Consider the following 2187-nt stretch of genomic DNA (forward strand, 5'->3'; position numbering starts at 1 on the left):
TTTCCCCCCCATTCAAAAACCTCCCATAATCCGACTTGTAATTTGGCAATCTGAAAGAGAAAATGGAAGAAGAAGAAAAAAAAGAAAAAGGAATAATTAGTTTCGACAAAAAGTCTCAAAAAAGATTAAGTGACTTTTTAAAATTATTAAAAAATTTTTGGCCTATACATTACTTCTCCTCGTTTTTTTTTTTTTTTTTTTTTTTTTATCATACACACAATCTTGACCTGAAAAAATTGTTATTTCGATACATCATCATTTTCTCTCTCTCTTTCTCCCTCTCACTCTCTCTCTCTCTCTCTCTCTCTCTCTCTTTCTCTCTTTCTCTTTATATATCTTTTCTCATTCTCTGAAAGTGAATATATAGCAGGATTGTTATATAAGATCATCTAAAAGTGGATTTAACCTTGATACCATTAAGGAGAATTCTTTCACCGGACCACCTTAAAGACGTTGATGATTAAGACTTCAGAAATGGTTCTAAGCCGTGTGTAAGCGGAGAAACGATCTTATTAAGAAAATGTACTGCTTTTCATGCCGATATCACAATTCAAATATTACGTTGTTTAATAGTAACAATAGATTTATTTGTTTAAACGTTAATTATTTATCCCCGCCATCCGTCCAGAAATCCAATATATTACGAGTTTTCATTTATTTATTTCGTTTCGATTCGACTTATTTACTTGTGAAAAAGTTTGTTTCATAATATCATTGGACAACATTTATTGGATAAAAGTTTTCAAATTAAAAGAAAAAAAAAAAAAAGAAAGAAAGAAAGAAAGAAAGAAATATTAACGATTGTTTATTCTATACGCTATATCACATAGACAGATCCAATTATATACAGGGTATTTTGAGCAATTCTTTTTTTTTTTTCTTTCTTTCTTTCTCGATCCCTCTCGATGCCTCGTCCACCCCTCAATCAAATCCTCTATCAAACCGTGTCGTTTCAATTTTTCGTAGAGATAAGAAGAAGAAGAAAAAAAAAAATAAATAAATAAAAATAAAAAATAAAGAACAAATATATCGGTTATGTAAATCTCAATCATTGTTAATTATAAATGTCAATCAGGATAAAAAATTAAATTTTTATTTATTAATATATACTTTATAGACATAGACGATTTATTGCGTGTATTATTTATAACATTACGATGGACGTAGATCTCTCTCTCTCTCTCTCTCTCTCTCTCTCTCTCTCTCTCTCTCTCTCTCTCTCTCTCTCTCTTTAGTGAGAAGGAAAAAATTTTTGACACAAAGTCGTAAAAGTCGTCGATAATAATCAATACTAATAATAACAGACGATACAGATGACGACCTTCAACGTTTATCGATGAAGTAAACATAATTGACGACGACCTTTCTAAGATTTTAACACGATTTCTGTTTATTGATCTCAAACGGTGAAAATATATATTAGATAGTTGTTTATTAATAAATTTCAAAGACAAATGCATACATCATCGTTTCATTCCATATTTAACTTTTCATATATTAAGTATTACAAACTACAAATTTAAATAACACTTGTTTTTTTCTTATTTCATATTTCTAATAATATAATAATAATAAAATATAATGGCATAAAATATAATGCGAAGAGCAAAACGTAATGAGTAACAAACGATTAATTAATTAATTGCAATTATTGATGCTGTCACGCGTGTTCGCGCGAAATAAAGATAGAAAGAAGAAAAAGGAAAAGAAGAAGAAAAAAGAAAAAAGAAAAAAAAAAGAAAAAAAGGAAAATGAAAAAAGAAGTGATCTCTTTGCATTCACAAATTCAATGATTTAATGTACACACAGACAACGAAATTCCTATTAGAATCGTTTCTAAGGAACAAAAAAAAAAAAAAAAAAAAAAAAAAAGGAAAAAGAAAAGAAAAGAAAAAGAAGGAAAAAAAAATTACGTAAATACAAAAAAGGAAGAAAAAATTTTTCTTAGAAATATAACGAGTGATATATTTCATTAAACGTAAAAGTACGGATATATTATAAATCAAGACAATTTCTCTCCGAAGAAAAAGAAAGAAAGAAAGAAAGAAAGAAAGAAAAAAAAAAAAAGAATTTAATCGTTCCAAACGTGTCGTTTTTCTCTCCATTGCTGGCTCATTTTAAAGATAGAAAATTATACGATAAGAGTTTTCCACGATTCGTCAACGAGTATTTGAGCACGATATAGTG

This window comes from Vespa velutina, chromosome 14, assembly GCF_912470025.1.
Source record: "Vespa velutina chromosome 14, iVesVel2.1, whole genome shotgun sequence".
NCBI lineage: Eukaryota > Metazoa > Arthropoda > Insecta > Hymenoptera > Vespidae > Vespa > Vespa velutina.